This window comes from Bicyclus anynana, chromosome 11 (genome assembly GCF_947172395.1).
Source record: "Bicyclus anynana chromosome 11, ilBicAnyn1.1, whole genome shotgun sequence".
NCBI classification, from domain to species: Eukaryota; Metazoa; Arthropoda; class Insecta; order Lepidoptera; family Nymphalidae; genus Bicyclus; species Bicyclus anynana.
This window is the reverse complement of record NC_069093.1, coordinates 3,453,523-3,471,833: the sequence shown is the minus strand read 5'-3', so window position 1 is coordinate 3,471,833 and position 18,311 is coordinate 3,453,523. Positions and strand designations below refer to the sequence as shown.

At 34.6% G+C, this 18,311-nt stretch overlaps 1 protein-coding gene across 3 annotated transcripts in view; it reads right to left on the bottom strand.

Moving 5' to 3' along the window:
- LOC112055340 (suppressor of cytokine signaling 2) overlaps positions 1–18,311 on the bottom strand; it is a 66,818-nt gene that overhangs the window by 29,790 nt on the left and 18,717 nt on the right. Inside the window, exons 1-2 of one of the 3 annotated variants that reach the window (XM_052884160.1) lie at positions 15,213–15,259; positions 10,282–10,352 (exon numbers count right to left, since the gene is read on the bottom strand). The exons of 1 other annotated variant lie outside the window; for it this stretch is intronic. The gene's annotated coding sequence lies outside the window, so the exon portion shown is untranslated. Of the gene's footprint in view, positions 1–10,281; positions 10,353–15,212; positions 15,260–18,311 lie in introns of those variants that run through there. One more of the 3 variants, XM_052884159.1, reaches the window with a different exon arrangement.

Here is an 18,311-nt window from a genome sequence, read left to right as displayed (position 1 = left end):
AGTAACACATGGTATATTTTATCCAAATGCTAGCAGACGCCGCGAGATTTTACCATCGTGGTTCCCGTTCGCGTACGCGGATAAAATATAGCCTATAGCACTCAGGGATAGCTTCCCAACAGTGAAAGATTTTTTTAAATCGGTTCAGTAGTTCCAGAGCCTATGAAAAACATTTTATTATATTAGTATAGAAGTTTACCGCGGGACTAGCTATTTCGACATCAGACACTTCAATTTTATTGATTAGCTTTAGTGGTACCAAACGGTATAACGAATTCCGTACCTAATAGATATAGGGGTTATAAATTTTTAATGGTCGATAGTTATAATAGAAACTCAAAGGCCAATGATATCATTATTAATGAAATGTGTAGAGAGTTTCATAATCACCTATTATTATAACGGTAGATACACACAGCGGTTTAATTTCATTTTCATTAATTTTATAAAGAATGATGATTTTAAAACAGCGACTTGCCGGCTCTTCTCTGCAGAATTTTCCTCTGGTAGTTCGACATACTATACAAATAGTCAAACTTGTCATTTTAAGTGCTTGATAACCAGTAGCGTAGTTAGGTAACCAAGGGCCCTGGTGCAAAACAAAAATTGGCCCCACTATGTACTATTAAATCTGGTTAGGTTTTATCCATTAAAATAATATATATACAAATACTTCCCATAGAAAATTAGAATGTATCAACAGAATCGCCATGTTTAAAGTCGGATTGTAACCTGTCATACCTATTTATTTTGATAATTTCAAAGTTCACTTCGATTTTGACTTTTTGTTAAGGTTTCGAGGGCCTCTGAGCTTAAAACAAGTTAGGTTTTATCCATCAAAAATAACATTTGTACAAATACTTCCCATGGGAATTAGAAAGTACAACTTTCAAATTTATCTCAACAGAGTTGCCATGATTAAAGTTGGATTGCAACGTATTTATTTTGATAATGGCAGAAATTTTCGAAAGTTCATTTCGATTGAGATTTTCTTTTAAGGTTTCGAACCGTCTAGCCCCTGTGTCTACGCCACTGTTGTAAACTAAAGCCTTCTTTATTTCATAAACAAATTATGAAATTTGGCGAAGAGCCATTTTGAATAATGAAATCCTTATTAGAATTATCAAGAATCAGACCAGTAATCGGGTTTCGGAGTACGGTTTCGAAACAACATCGATTATTCGTAGAAGCAAATTCAGATGTTCCGCGAATAATCACATCGGAGCCATCTTGCAACTGGTTGCGTTATAAAAAGGCGTTTTTATATTGACCGGTACAGGATACTTCTTGGAAGGACGCCTAATAAAATTTTGAGCGTCTCTCAATAAAACCTAATTAGTTGCCGGAATCGATTGGATACATAAAATACGATGTTATACCTGACTAATTATTTTTATATTGGACGCCACTAATTCGTGTGTCGATAACTAGACGGTTTTTAACCCCGATGCAAAAAGAGGGTAGTATAAGATTGACGTGTCTCTCTGTAAGCACCATAGCTCCCGAACGGATGAAGCGATTTCAATTTAGTTTTTTTTTTGTATTAAAGGTGACTTGTGCGAGTGTTTTTATACATGTTTGATGAAAATTGGTTGAGCCGTTTAAAAGTTGTGGGATGTGAAAGTGGGGAAGAATAACCGTATGTCTGCAAATATACTCGAGTGCGTACAAAAACACACCGAGTGTCTGAAAATATTTTGATGACTTGATCGAAAGTGTGATTAATAATTTCATGACCATCGAGGGTTTTTCAAAATTTAAAATGTTTGTTAAACTAAGATTCTAAATTAATATTATAGTTACATTATTGCACAAATTCGCGACTGGTAGCGTGACGGTGTACACACTACCTAACAAAGAATTGAACTAAAATCATCAAATACCCCCTTATTTATAGCATCATTGTTATAACAACTTCATACAAATTTCTCCTTTTTATAATAATATAAATAATGAATGTTGATACCACCCGTACTCGAGGAACTCGTAACACTCTGAGACTAAACGACCGATTTCAAAAATTCCTTCAACAATGGAAAGCGTTCTGTTTATGTGAGAGTATTATGTGTGAGTGACAAATAAAATGAAAATCAGCCTATAATAATAAATTAATTATTATTGTTCAAAATTCATTTATTTCAAGTAGGCTCAGTTTACAAGCACTTTTGACACGTCAGTTGACTATTTGTAAAGATTCTACCACCGGTTCGGAAGGCAGGTTCTGCTGAGAAGATACCGGCAAGAAACTCAACAGTTGCTCTTTTGAAAAGGTATTACAATTTACATTTGATAACAATTAAATTACAATTTCTTATAGTTTTATTTCCTGTGTGAAGGTGGAAGCTGATCCAATGGCCTCCAAGCACCTTTGTCGTTAAGGAACTCATCAATAGTGTAGTAACCTCGACTAAGTAAATGTTTTTTAACACATTGCTTAAAGTTGTGCATTGGCAAGTCCATCACAGTATCCATGTTGTGGATATAGTACTTACGTCTTGGAAATCAAGCACACTGAACACAATCCTAAGGGTTATTTTATATTTCAAGCTTTTTAAAGTAACAAATAGCCTGTGATGCCCAGACATAATTTCGCTAAAAAAAAAGAAAATTACAATATAAAGTTGTTTTTTCCATGGAAAGAAAATTACTAAAGGGAGTAGATACTTATAAGGCAAATGATATACCGTGTTATAAATAACATAAACATTACATTGTAGGTCACCGATGTTAAATGCTAATAGGTCTCGAAATAACTTTCTCAAATATTTGCATCCACTTCACTCGTGTGTTTTATAATGTTTTTATTGAAATTGAACTCCAACACTATCATAATAGAGTTCAGTATTGATGATAGTTTAGTATTTAGTCCTCTTAGGTATGGTTAATATCGTTAGGAAGTTGTTTTATACGAGTTGTTTACGATGTAAGTGGTCTATTTCCTGGATTTGTTCTATCGCATCATTAGGTCCTGTAGGGTAGTTAGTATAATAATAATCAAATGCAAAGGCCCAATCCGCATTGGGCCAGCGTTATGAACAATTGGCCTAACCCCACTCATTCTGAGACAAGACTCGAGCTCAGCAGTGAGCTGAATATGGGTTGATAATAATGATGATGATGAATCAAATGCTCCATTAAGTCGCAGTGATATTTTATATTTCGTTATTGCAATTATCTAGCATGATTAATTCATTGACATAACATTGATAACTTAATTTTAGATAAAGAGACTATTATTTTTGAAGTGATAACTTTTTGCTTATGGGATATAAGTATACACAAAATTGTGTATGTAAATGTGCTCAGTAGCTAAATTTGGAACACTTTTTGCGGTAATTTAGTAGGCAAAAACATATCTGACAGTAGAACCAGTGGCGTAGCATGACCTGGGGCCCTGTATCAAAATTAGCAGGAGGGCCCCAATAGAAGGGTAAAAAATTCTCAAAAAGATACAAATAATTAGGTTTGCTTAAAATAAATATGAAAGTGAACTAACAACCTCGTATGTACCTCGTCGGATGTTTGCAACTATTGCACTAGTGAGCGCACCGCGCACGCATAACCCAGGAAAAAATGATATCGCTCTTTTTTTACTTTTGTCATTTCTAAAGTGAAAATAGTCTGTAAGTAGTTTTTTATATTTTTTTTCGTGAAGCAGCAAAATCAGTGAGAATGTGATTTTTTTTATTTACTAATTTTCGCTTTCACACGTAAGTATGATACTGCTAATATAGCGGTAGCTACGCTCCTGAGTAGAACACCTTTGCTTAAAAAGCAATATAATTTTGCTCATCCCAGAGTATGGTCAAGATCTTAGCGTTCCATTCTTACTTTATACTCATCATTTGGTATAGGTATTTGCATATTATTAGGAGCAAGCAGCAGAGGCGCCATAATTGGATCTCGCTCCATTTTAATAAAATTTACTTCGGGCCGGCGCTGCGAGTAAGATTTTTTGGCTTTAGTATGATAACCAAACAAAAATTAATCCAATCAGTCGTAGACTCTTTTCGACTATTTGAATGTTTTTGAATATACTTATCTCTATAAATAGAGATAGGTATATTGTAACTGTTGCTAGAGCCAGTGAGCGGAAAATAACTGCCATTTCCTATATGGGTCAAAAGACAAGGGTGGACACGTGTGGGTGGTGGGAGGTCATGTGACAGGTGGTGGATAGTGATTGTTTATGGTTCACATGTTGGAATATAATGGCTTCTTGAACTATCTATAGTCTATATGTACGTTATAATAATCTTAGGTACATAGATTGTCAAAGATACTAATACTATGAACAGGTAAAGTTTGTGGTGTTTTAGGGGCAATCTATGGATCTACTGAACCGATTTCAAAAATTCTTTCACTGCTAGAAAGCAACGTTAATTGTGAGTGTTTTAAGCTATATAGTATATTTATTCCTCATATTCTCACGGGGACGCGAACAACATGGGTGGTGCGATGGCTATTTGTATAATAAAATGATACAGATCCCTTTCTGTACATTGAAGATATATATTTTGAAATTGACGTCGGTTTATCGCGAAGTTTCAAAAGCAAAAAACAAAACAATTATTCTACGTCATGAGTTGTCTTAGCTTACAAATAGTCAAACTTAACCTTTTTAAAGTGCTTGTAAACTAATTATTTACGAATTTGAATTTGAATTTTAAAATTTAAACTATCATGAGTGTTATTAAGTTAAATTAATTAATTATGAAACACGACAAAACAGTTTGGATCGTGCTGCGTTGCAAAAACCAACTCATGACTAAGGGCCCTATGGGTTCTAAACTCCGACCTTATTATATCACATGAGTTTTAGCCGTGTTTCATAATCAATTAATTTGAAATTTTCTAATCGCAACTCCTGCTACAAGGCTATCTATATTATCTATAATAGAGTGTGTGAAGTCTGCCAATTATGGTGAAATATTAGCCTAACCCCAACCTAACCCCTCTCAGTCTGAGAGGATACACGAGCTCAACAGTGAGCCGTTTATGGGTTAATGATGATGATTTTGATACTATATTTGAAAAATTTAAAAGAAAGGAAATTACGCAATAATAAAAAAAAAAAGAAAGCAACGCTATTTACAGATAAAATGTGGGTTCCAAATTTAAACACAATAAATCTAGTCCAACGTAATATTATCGTAGCGCGAAACAGCGAAAGCGACGTTTCCCGCCACAAAAACAAGTCGTTTTTCACTTCAACACCCGCCGAGCGCGGCTCAAAGAGAGTGTCGGAAACGGGAGAGAAACGACCACACGCGAAAGGCGCGTTTGAACGGCTTTTATCTCGGCATGTACTGTATACTGTAAGGCTCGGTTCACAAAAATAATTTGAGAACGAAGTTCTTTTACGCAATTTACGGTACACTGAACTGGCAGCAGTGACAATGTTGTCGATCAGGGTCATGATCAAAAAAAAAAAAAGGATGCACTAGTAAGAAAAAACAGTAAACCTGGAAAAATTAGCATGCAATGCGCATTAAGAAAAATAGTTATGCAATAGATAATTTGATGCTTTGATGCATAGCATACCAAAGCGCCAAAAGAAAGTACCAGGGTTGCAGAAGTAATGTAGCATTTAGATCCCGTATATTATTTTTGTCTAAGTAATTCAACAGTACTAATAATAGTCTCCTCCATGTCAAATTTCAGCCAAATCGGCTTAGTTGTTGTGGCGGGAAGGAGTAACAAATACACACAAACTTTCGCCTTCATAATATTATTAATGTTGTAAAATACTTATCCGGGAAATTACTATTAAGCTTATTTCTGTTGCGTGACAGTTGGGCCACCCGCTTGTTTAATAACTTGATTGTAAAACCAATGTTGAATGTTTCTTTTCTACTCTTGTTTTTCTTTACAAGTTAGCCCTTGACTACAATCTCACCTGATGGTAAGTGATTATGTAATCTAAGATGGAAGCGAGCTAACTGGAAACTCATACAACAAAATCACGCGTGTTAGAATTGCCTTATGAACACAGCCTTAGTATTACGTGCGTCTAGCGTCTAGACAGAGAGTTGCAGACTGCAGTCAAAATTACGTAATATAACAGAACTTTCGCTTCCTGAGACACTTTCTTTATAATCTTATAGTATGTTATTTTTCGTCTTTCTTCGTCACATTATTTATAGTCTTTACGTTATAAAATTCACGAGTCACTGTGTTCGTAAAGCGATCGTTGCAAAGAAACTTTCTCAATATTATGTACAGTCAATGATATTTTATATTGTAGATATGTTACGTGCCTACAAAATCAACGCATCCGAATCCGAATTTAGCTACAATTTTGTATTTACTTACATAATACAGGGTATCCCGTAATTAATGGATAAAACGCAAATATGGTAAATAAATACACCATCTAATAGCCTCAATAGCTCAACGGTAAGAGCGACCGAACTAATCACGCAGAGGTGGTGGTTCGATCCCGCCCCGTTAGACTATTGTCGTACCCACTCCTAATACAGTCTTTCCCGTCTAGTTGGAGGGGAATGGGAATATTGGTCATATTTTAAAGATATGGCGAATATTCTTTAAAAAAAAAATAACTAATTAAACAAATGCCTTCATTGAATATTTAGGTATTTACGTAACGTGTGTGTGTTATGAATATAGTTGGTGTAAAGGTATTGGTAATTGGTTAGTCACATTTGTTTGTTGTTTAGTACGAACTACAAAACACTTGTATCCACATATTGGAAATATGTATTAAGTAAATACATACTGACTTAATTTATTATCATATAGATGTTGGAATAACAATTTCTTGGAATACATAATACGATCAGGTATTTACTTCAAGTCATTATAATTATGCAGTGTGTAATTTATTTTAAAACACTGATAACCCAGTTTGATATTATTATTGTTGAGTTATTTGTTGCATAACGCCAGCCGTTATCACATTAATAATGTAGAATTTTCAGAACCGGTTCATTGTTCTATAAATGTTACTAATAAATTAATAATAAACATATGTTGGTATGTGGATAGGCACCTCGGTATTAACCAGGTTAATTTAAAATTCAATGCTTGATTGGCGGTAGTGTGACTGAATAAGTTGCGGTTACGATCTTTGCCTTTAATATGAAAAAAAAAAATTAAGACGTATGAAGCCAAATCAGCACTTTAATTGTTTTAAGTAATTAAATTTGTAAATTAAATACATGAAAAATTTAGCCGTTTCTGAAAGACCTAAAACTTTATGATTTTCGATGATTAAACGGCTTTAGTTAATGCGTCACTGTGTTGGCACAGCCTTCAAAGTGCTCAAGAAAGAAGGTAGCACTTAAGATGTTATTTTTTGCTTTTTAGTTTAATTTTGTGATTTTGGAGTCGGTTAAATTTTTTGTTTTTAGTATGTCCTAGCATAGTATGTGTAGCAATTTCGTTATTTTCATTTTAACACAAAATTACTGAACCGATTTTCATGAAAATTAAATGGGACCAATATGGAAGTATACTCTTTCAAACAAAAAAAATCAGTTAACACGTTTGCTGCGGCATTGATTTTTCTGTACTTTCCTCTGGTGCGGTGCGAGGTTTTTTGACCTCATACTAGAACTTTATGTGGTCCGGTACGAGGTCCTTCGACCTCCTAACTCCTGAATACGCTAGACGTACGAGGTCAATTGACCGCCTAACTCTTGAATACGCTAGACGTACGAGGTCAATTGACCTCGTACCGCAGCGAAGGTAACAAACATTAAAAAAAATACGCGTTGAATTGTAAACCTCCACTATTTTTTGCAGTCGGTTAAAAACAGCGAATTTCACGTGAAATCGCCAATTAATAAATATGAGCCATTCCGACAATAATTAGGGCGATTATTGCAAAGGATTAATTACAAATTATTTCAAAAGCATATATCATACTCATGGAAAGCTGATTGGAGATAATTGGCCATACCTACGATTAAATTGGATATTCGAAATTCAATTGAAATGGTATCCGATTAATTTTATTGAAATCTGCTTTTGGAGCTTTTAACCTGTTTGGAAACATTTAAAATGATTAATAAGAACTTTCATTTATTTATTTATTTATTTGTCTGATATCACGTTATTTAATGTTAATTTTTGAAACTACTAAACCGATATTCATGCTGTTTTCACCGGTAAAAGGACATCATTTAGCCTTGTTTCATTGAAAATGAAGAGGTATAAAATATTACGCAGAAATCGAATTCCACAAGGAAGGATGAATTCCACAATGTATTTCGGTGTACCACTCAAATAATGAGTTTATCTTTCTTTCACCCACGTGGTTCCTGTTCCCGTAGGAATACGGGAATAATATATAGTTAAAACCTTCCTTGATAAATGGGCTATATAACACTGAAATAATTTTTCAAATCGGACCAGTAGTTCCTGAGATTAACGTGTTCAAACAAACAAACTCTTTAGCTTTATAATATTAGTATAGATAACACTGCAGTTAGTAAGTGTAAAAGTGCAGGTGCAGATGTGGCCTAAGGCACTTAGTGTTTTGAACCGATTTCGAAAATTATTATACCACTAGGCTATCTTCTCCCCGTAGTTTCACGAGAACGGGAATTTCGGTGTCGTACCCGTCACAAATACAAAATTTCAAAAACGAATACATTCTCGAGTCAGTACGACACGAAGCGTCGCAGAAAAATGGCGTCTTATGGTTTTAAATATTTTAAAAATTGTTCACAAAATCTAAAGAAATAAGGTGGAGTATTTTTTTATTGGTAACTATATTAATTTACGCAGTTGTTGTTAGTGTTAAATTTTGAAATACAAAATATGAAAAAAGTTTGTATACGTTTGTACATGTGACGCGTGACGTTTGTTTCAGCGGCTTCACTACGCTGCTTGTAAAGACTCCCACTGTATGATTTACTCTGTGAGTATAACAAACAGATAGCTACACCAAAGCAAAACCTCAGCCACACACGTTCCACATGCCTATCACCTTAGAAATGAAAATAACTCTGAACTCTGCATATAAATAGCGGGCATAAACTTCCTGGAAACCGCACAATATCTCCCGCTCATGTTCTCGAGATAACTACGTCGATTGGAATAAAACTTGGAATCGAATTGTTCTATACATGTTAAGGATTCCAATACAAAACGTTTCTTCTATACTTATAATTATAATAACATTCTGTACATTATATAATCGATACTGAAGCTAGAAATATTTTTTTTCGACTGTTTGTCTGTGTGTACGTGTTTTTTTGTTTTTCGGGCATCACGCTGAAACTACTGAATAAATTCAAATGAAACTTGGCACGGTTTAAGACCATAATACGGAAAAGGTTATAGGATACTTTTTATTGCGAAAATAAAATAATAAGGGGGTGAAAGTTTATATGGAAAATCCTTCATTTTAGAGTTACAGTTTTAAAAATTTGTTTATAAATCATAAAAAAAAATACAAAATAAGTATAAAATAATAGTAAGTACACGCAATACCTCACAGCGCCTGGTCTATAAGCTATTTGTATTAACGATTAAATATATTTTTCGTTGAAAATTATACAAAAATAAATGTAGTAAATGCTTTATATACAAGTCATTTATGATGATTAAATAAACTAAGGCGTATGTAAGTATAGTATGCGCATTATCATCTGAGTCGTCCGGTCATAAAAGTCAAAAAAGATAGGAATGTGCAGCGCGCCTACCTGCGCACCCTAATTATCGATAAACGGCTACCTGCGCACGTGCTAATGATGAGTCAATAATGATTTGGACGATTCTGATTGGTCGGTTTCTAATGTAATTGCATTGCGTATTTTTTTTGCTATAAATGTGTTTACTGCAATTAAATAAATACATTCATGTGTTACTCGTTGCGCACTATGGATACTAATATATAATAAATTTGGCAGAAGACGAAGATTCTGATGATGAAGACTCAGATGAAGATTAATTTTATTTAGTTAATAATTATATAATATGAAATATGTATTATATTAAATCAAATATTGTTAATTTTTTTAATTTTGTGAACAAGATACGATAATAAACTTTACTTATCGATAATATGTCTTTCATTGTTACACCCTTCACTAGACGGCTCCATAAGACCCATAAGTGCAAGCGAGATAGATATAGAGAAATGATTTATGGCCCTAAGACTCAGTTGTTAATGCTATTAGTATAGTATTTTAAAACTGCCTTATTGCGGAAAAAAAAGCAATTTCTTCCATTTCCCGACGGCATATAATTTCTGGCGTCGACGAAAAATGCAAAAAAAAACAGTAAAATAGGTATAATATTTATATTTACCAGACGATTTCTTCTAACTTGAGTTAGCAGGTTGTAAGTACCGAATAGGATGACTGGTCACAGATCTTTACCTGTATAAAAAAGAAAAATTAAGAAAATGATAATTTAGCCGTTTAATAATTGTCTGTACGATGCAATACCACATAATACAATTAATAGATAGTAATACTAATTGGTATTAAGTAATAATAACAAATAAGGACTATATTACAAAGAAAAATATAAAAATAAACAAAAAACATTAAAAGTTAATACTTTAAACTAATAATTATCACGCAAAGGTGACCTTATTGCTATAAAATGGTATTCGCTATCTTCCAAAGGGAAAGCATAATGCAAAAAAAATCCTTTTATAAAATATCAATTTAGAATTTAAACTATTCATATTAATTGATTGCGAAACGTGAGTTTTAACCGTGTTTCATAATCAATTAAAATAGGTAACAATTTAGTGTTATCTTAATACATAATTAATAGTTGCTATTACTAATATGGTGGGTATTAAATAATATAAGAAGAATAAGAAGAAATAATTTATTGCACACAAAAATAAATGAAAAAAATTAAAAATGAATAATTTAAACTAAGAATTAGCATGCAAAGGCGGCCTTATTGCTAATAATAATGTAATATTCACCTTCTCCCGAGAGGAAAGCATAAAGAAAAAAAAAATTACTTTATTCTTTTTATGTAATAATAATACTAGATGAATAAATACTGAAAATACTGCACATAAAAATAAATGAAAAACATTAAAAGTGAATAATTTAAACTAAGAATTTGCATGCAAAGGCGGCCTTATTGCTAAGAATATAGTATTCACCTTCTCCCGAGAGGAAAGCATAAAGGAAAAAAAATCACTTTATTCTTTTTATTTTCCGTTTCCGATAAACGCTTAACTTAATAACGAAAACATTTTAGTGTTATTTTAATACTTATTTAATAGTTGGTATTACTAATATGGTAGATATTAATTAATAATAATACTAGATGGAGAAATACTTTATTGCACACAAAAATAAATGCAAACGCGGCCTTATTGCTAATAATAATATAGTATTCACCTTCTCCCGAGAGAAAAGCATAAAGGAAAAAAAATATCACTTTATTCTTTTATTTTCCGTTTCCGGTGAACGCTTAACTTAATAACGAAAACATTTTAGTGTTATTTTAATAACTTTCACGAAATCTCTACCCACCAATGCAATTAAGCTAATTAACAATTCCGCACGGCTTTACGGCATCGTTTACGAAATAAACAATTGCCTTTTGAATCGCGGCACTATTTCCAACAATTGGTCACGCCATTTTGTAGCCATGGACAAAAGATAGTCCCGTCCCTTTTTTATTTCAATTTATACTGATTTACTTTTCGGCACTTTTTACAGTTAAATAATATATTATTTCGATAACTTAAACACAACGTGGTGGGTCTGAAGGTTGAACTTCGTTTTTTCTTTATATTAATGGGCATGGGCCTTTTAAAGACGTCACTCAATTTGACGTGATTTTTTCAATTAATGCGACTTTAATATTACAAAAATTAGAAATATATATTTTTTCATTTCAAAAATCTAAATGTCTTGAATTAAACTGTTGTACAGGTAAAAATTAAAGTAGGTTAAGATATTAGCCAATTTGCCCAATTGCATACATTTGTTTTTTAACGGTAGTAGTAGAACTGAAGCTCTGCTACCTAATATAAATTAAAGACAATAAACGAATAATCATCATCATCATCATTAGAAGCCCATATTTGGCTCACTGTTGAGCACGAGTCTCCTCTCAGAATGAGAGGGGTTAGGCCAAATAGTCCACCACGCTGCCAATGCGTCCGGCTGCGGATTGGCAGACTACACACTCCTAGATAATTAAGAAATTTCTCAGGTATGCAGGTTGCCTCACGATGTTTTCCTTCACCGTTTGACACAGGTGTTTCTTATAATGCACATAACTGAAAAGTTAGAGGTGCATGTCCAGTTTAGAACCTACATAATAGTCATTCCTAAAGGAGAGACCCGGTCTTGCCGTTGTCATTTGAGTACCTAAGTAACCGGTGGTCAGGGCTCCAGAGTGAGGAACCTCCTCACAATACGCGCCGTCTCCCTACCTTCTGTATCCGACCCTTGATCCCACAGTTAAGGGAAAGCTCCTTTTTAGGAGGCTTAAAAAGTCTTGACTCAATTGGCATGGTGGTCTTCCAAACCACCAACAACCCAACTAACCGAGCACTGAGCAGGTAAATCAAAGACGTAAAAAGAATTCCTGATAATTTCCGTCACGGCAACAAACACATTGCCCTAGGACGGATACAACGGATGGATGCAAGATAACGCCGCTTCCCAGAAAACCGGTCTAGTTTGAATTTCTATAGCGTCGTACTGCGAAGTCGCTCGGTTTCGCCTAACGAGCTGATTGAAATACAGCTTTGATCTGAATATTTCGCTAAAATAATCCTTATTCAACGGACCGTTGGACATCTTTTTGAAACTCTTTTGTTCCAACGCCGATTTTCCTCTTGAAACCCGTTTTAAATATCCCTTAGTTAGTTAGTTGTTTCCAAGAGTTATAGATTGCATAGGAAACGGGGACAGTTAAGTTTGCATTTGCTTTTTAATAGGGCAAAAGTCTTTCTTATAAAAATTACGAGTCACTCGTGTCTCTTTTATACTCGTGATAGGGTAAAGTAACCAGTAGACAGTCTTTTAGTGGGTAATTCAATTTGATATAGTTGTATTTTAATTATTTACCACCGCTATACATAAAAATAATATAATTTGACGTAACGTCTTGTAATTCGATGAAGGCGTCGTTCCCTCCCTCTAGAGTTGCCAACTTTTTTTACAAGAAATAAAGTATATTCTGGTGTATGAAGATTATTAAATAGTATTTTAGAAAAACTTTTATGGCGTTGTCACGTTCAACTATCGTCAGTAAACCGACTTTACAGACAGACGTATTTTTTTCTGAAAGGTTTATTTGTATTTCATTTTCCAAAGAAATCAAAATTTACCGTAAACCGTCAAGTAAAAAATTGCAAAAGTGACGCGTCTACAAATATGTGTGGCGGCGACGCAAACGAACGATTTAAGGTCCGTTTATATCTACAGACATTTAGCGTGCCAGACACGTGCCGTGGCAGACAAAATAATATTCTTCTGTACAGTGTTTTAACGTATTTATATCGACTGTAACGCGGCCGCGCAGACGTTGACTGACACGGGCCGCGCCCAGCCAGTATTCGCGGGAAGAATATTTTGTGACAATGAGCGACATTAGCGCCGCGTCTGGGGGACTTTCATGAAAAGGACTTTAAGTATTCTTAAATGAGAATCCAGCTCAGCACTATCACGGCTCTATCACTCATTACGAACCTATGTTGAAGAAGGAACTCTTCATTTTAAAAACTTCGTACTAAAGTAAGTGCTTCGTAAAAAAGTACACGCCGTTGTCTGCACTAGCTAGTAGTGATGATTTAGTTATGAGGACATCATGTGGGTTTGCTACCTCTGACAGTGAGTGACGTCACGGCCAGACGCCACCGGGCAGACAGTCTGCCAGGTGATCTAATACCTACCTGACCTTCGCGGTATCTATTTATTTACTAAGCATTATCTCATATCGGTAACGAATGACGATTGTAGGTAATCGTTGGGGCAGTCACTTTTAAAGACATTCTTTAGTTTTATACCTAAGTCAAAGTCAACATTTATTTCTGTATTTCAAGCCTATTTGAATTTTACACACACTTTTCGGTCAGGTTATGTTGATAAGTGATAAATACTCATCTATACATATTTATACTTACCTTTCTGTCTGTTACCTTTTTACGGCTAAAGGGCTGAACCGACCAAGATGAATTTTGGTATTATGATAAATGGGATCGTGGAGCAGAACATAGGTTACTTTTTGTTCCTAAAATAAAAAGGGAAGAAGTTTGAAAGTTTGTATGGAAAGTCCTTTATTTTGGGAGTTACAATTATAAAAAAATGTGTATATATCATGTACGAAATATGAAATTTTATGTGATTCAAGAATTTTCAAAATTCAACCTCTAAAGGGTCGAAAGGGATAGATGTAATCTTACACTAATTATTCGCAGACGAAGTCGCGGGCGTCCGCTGGTATGTGTATAAAGTATAAATCACCCTAACATTGGAAAATTTTATCATCATTACAAAAATATTAAATATTATACTTATATTAATTAATTGAACTCACGGCCTTCGATGTACAAGGCAGGGTCCACCCACTGCGCCAAATAGTCGTCAGTTTTTATTATTATTATAATTTTATTATTTTATTCTTAATAACAATAGTTTAAATATATTAGTTTGCTTTCTTCTCTATACATTCTTAAAGCAAGCCAGCGTGAAATTTAAGTAGGATCAATTAAATGGATAAAAGGATCTATCAGTAATTAACTGTAGATTGCGAGTAAAATAAAACCCTTGAATGGAAGCAAATTGGTAACCCGATAACCAGTTGTGCGAGTCGTCTGCAGGAAATCCCTTTCACTCGGAAACGTCGGGTAAAAATAGACTGTTTTACAGATTACAGTCTCATAATTGATCGAACGATCGCTGATAAATCCGGAATCCGCTTTTTTCCGATTAATCCGGAATCCGCTTTTTCCGATTAATCCGGAATCGGATCTGAAATCTGCTGTTTTCCGCGACAAATCCGCAATCGAATCCGAAATGTGCTGTTCTTTGTGTCTGTGGTATCGTCCCAGTAGGATGGAGAGATTTGGATAAGGTTTATTACGAATGCGAGTATCGGGGCGAGCTATGAAAAATACATGGCTCCCGCGGGATTTGTGAAAAACTGACTTCACGAGTACAAAGTCGCGATCCGCTAGTTTATAATATTAGTCTTCATTTAACTTATATTTCAAACAAAACATTTTTTTTTTGTAGTATAATACGTACACAATAGTGGAATTCGCGCGAAAACACGTTGAAAGTGCGACGCTGGCCTAACGGAACGCGTTTATTTTAAAAATCGAATCGGCCACGAGTGCGTTCCGAGAAACACGGCAACGTCGAACTAGCAACCGGTCGGCGGGGTTCTGGGAACGCGCGAAGGTTGCTTGGCTGAACTCCGCACACTGACGATGAAAAAAACATCGACGGAGCATTGTCATGCGATTTGAGGACCGCGTGGTCTACTACTCGCAGGTATGCAAAATCGATTTCCGATTTCATAATCATGTTGATGATGATTCATGATGATGTTGAATCACATCAGCCGATGGATGTAAACAGTGGGACGAAAGCCAAACACTACAATCGTGATCTGTCTCCAGCGATGTCCTGTGACTCTGATGAAGTCGTCAGTCCACCTGGTGGGTCAATTTACGCTTTCTATTGAGGGTGCTATGGTATTCAAATACTTTGGGTATTTTTCTCATCTAGAGCGTGTGTTGTATCTGACACACCGCTCACATCTAACACAAACATTTATGGATACCGAACTAGTAACTGATCGGTTAGATAAAGGAAACGCGCGAAGGTTCAACGGCTGGACATTGCATTATTAGGAATGTATCTACGTGGTACGACTCATCCTTAATAGAATATCAACGGTTTCTTCTATACTTTTCCAATAGTCCGAGTAACATTGGAACGGAGCGTTTATTGCCGATTTCGTACCGAGGCGCACTATACATGACTTTTTATAGCCATTCTTATCTGATAGTCGGTGGATTCAGGTCACGACCCTGCCGTGGCCATTTGTTGCTGAAGCAATGTACTAAGTGCAACACTGCGAAACTAAGGGCTCATGCACGTCTGGCGAAGCGTAGTGTTACTTTAAAACTATACTCAGAGGCACAATGGGCGGATAATTGTGCCTCTGAGTATATTACTGATTCGAAAATTCTGTAACATTGAAAGCGACATTAATTTTTTAAAGGAAACTTTTTGCAGTTTTTATCTCATTGTACAAATAAACAGTAATAATTATATTTGAATGAGGAGACAAAAAATACATTTTGTTGACACGATTTTTGTTTCTTCTCGAGTTCGCTGATTTGATAGAAAATAATGAAAGTTCAGTCTTCTAAAAAAAGGCAATCATCCATAGAATTATACTTCATCATTATCAACCCATATTCGGCTCACTGATGAGCACGAGTCTCTTCTCAGAATGAGAGGGGTTAGGCTTTAGTCCACCACGCTGGCCAAATGCGGATTGGCAGAATTCACGTACGTTGAATTATGAGAATTATCGCAGGTAGGCAAGTTTCCTGACAATGATTTCCCTCACCGTTTGAGACACGTGATATTTAATTTGTTAAAATGCACATACTTAACTTAAAAGTTGGAGGTGCATGCCCCGGACCGGATTCAAACCTATGCCCTCGGAATCGTAGGTAGAGGTCATATCCACTGGGCTATCGCGTCTCTAAATTAAACTTATATTTAAAATTTTATTTCATTAGTAAATCTGACACGTACTTATCGTAGACTAATCAAAAGTCATAAAAATCGGTTTAGCTATTCTTGTTATAAATGGTACGGTACCTATATAACGCGAAAAGTTTACATACCTAGGTATAGTAATCTTTTTTTAAATCGGTTATAAATACAGGATGAACATATTTGTCAAAAATTGCATGGTTAAAATTAACCAAAATATCCCCATCGACCATCGTTGCTATATTTTGTACCTCAATTTGCAAGGAATTTTTCCATGGAAAATTACATAAACGGTAATCATTATAATAGGTAATTACTGGAGTCTGCAGTCTTTTTAAAACGTGCCCGCCCTCTCCTTGTTTTTTTTTCTATTTTTGTTTTATCCAGACTATATTTCTTGTTTTTTAAAATGTTATTTTTTTAACGGGAATAAGCTTTTTGATTAAAAAACGTTTAATATATTTCAAATCCACCATAATTATGTTTCCATTTTATATGATAAAATATGACCCATCGGCCAATTTGACGAAAAGAGCAATTCGTGACATTACCGTGTTACAAAGAAAACTGTCGTATTTATATTGACGTAGTTTCAGAATAACAAAATCTTGTAAGGAAATTGTTTATTATCTAATAGCATTTTCAGTTCGTTTGTTCAATGTTCATCATTAAAGGATTGGGAGCCTGCGATAATGAAGAATAAGGAATGTCTGTCTGGCTTTCGTTCTATACCTTGTTCCAAAGAAAACAGTCTTAAGTGTTTACATTAAAAGTTTCAGAGAACAAAATTTCTTGTAAGAAAATTATTTTCAGTTAATTTTGTGAAAATTAAAAAATTGGGAGCCTGCGATGATGAAGAATGAGGTCTGGCTAATGCAGGCTTTCTTTCTATAGCGTGTTCCAAAGAAAACAGACATAAGTATTTATATTGAAATAGTCAGAGTAACAAAACCTTGTGAGGAAATTCTTTAAATAACAACTAATAGAATACATTTTCAGTTAATATGATCATCAATAAATGATTGGGAGCCTACGATGATAAAGATTATCTGGCTATTGCAGGCTTTCTTTCTATAACATGTTCCAAAGAAAACAGTCGTAAGTATTTCTATTGAAATAGTTTCAGAGAACAAAACCTTGTGAAGAGCCTGCGATAAAGAAAAATGAGGTCTGGCTAATGCAGACTTTGATCTAAAAAAACTGCCGTAAGTATTTATATTGAAATAGCTTCAGAGTAACAAAACCTTGTAAGGAAATTGTTTAATTAGCAACTAATAGAATATGTTTTCAGTTAATTTGGTCATCATTAAGGCTTAATAGCGGAAGTGTCACAGGAAATTGCTCGGATATTCGTAACACTGTACATAACGAGTCGTTAGCGTTACATATAATGTCTAGTTGGAAGGCTGTTTAATTAGTGCCTGGTAGGTTTGACATTTTGCCGGAAGTTCTCTGCGATGAGTTTTGAGAATTGCCAATTAACCTTATTTCAGTGATAGCTATCAGGATGCTATTAAGGATATTTCGAAAACCAGTCAGTTTGTCAGCTATTCCTATTATAAATAAGGCGTTGGCAGTAGGTTTTAAAAGATCAATAGGGTAGTTGAC